The sequence below is a fragment of the Sinocyclocheilus grahami genome, unplaced genomic scaffold (assembly GCF_001515645.1).
Source record: "Sinocyclocheilus grahami isolate Dianchi unplaced genomic scaffold, SAMN03320097.WGS_v1.1 scaffold12583.1, whole genome shotgun sequence".
Taxonomy (NCBI): domain Eukaryota; kingdom Metazoa; phylum Chordata; class Actinopteri; order Cypriniformes; family Cyprinidae; genus Sinocyclocheilus; species Sinocyclocheilus grahami.
Genome location: NW_015514498.1, coordinates 5,030 through 5,469, shown reverse-complemented (window position 1 = coordinate 5,469; position 440 = coordinate 5,030). Strand labels below are relative to the sequence as shown.

At 34.1% G+C, this 440-nt stretch overlaps 1 protein-coding gene across 1 annotated transcript in view; it reads left to right on the top strand.

The window, feature by feature from the left end:
• Positions 1–440, top strand: part of LOC107578895 (talin-1-like) — a 5,036-nt gene that overhangs the window by 293 nt on the left and 4,303 nt on the right. The gene's annotated exons all lie outside the window — the stretch shown is intronic.

Sequence of the window (440 nt, the reverse complement as noted above, 5' to 3'; positions counted from 1 at the left end):
ATGGTTTGTTAATAGCGAGAACTGAACCTTAAAATAAAGTGTGACTAATTATTTTAATGTTAAAAAAAATACATACTTTGTGACTGACAACTTTTGTTATAGAATACACTTGTTTGAGCACAGTTTGGCCGTTGGTTTACTTCAAATTATTTTCAAGATCTGTTCATTTATCCATTGTTCCTTTCATTATGGCTATAAAGTCATGCAAAAACGATATTCAGTCTCCACAATATTATTATTGTACAGAGCGCACAAGTACCTGAGAAAATCATTGAGCTGAATCCTCCATCACTCATCACACATCTCCATCGCAGCTCGTTAGGACAAAAACTGATTAACTGGGAAACGATAACTTTCATCACGTGCTGTGCCATCTCGTCACATCTGATATCCAGACGTTTTTTGGTTTTAGTTAAATTGCACGCACATTTTTTTTTTTT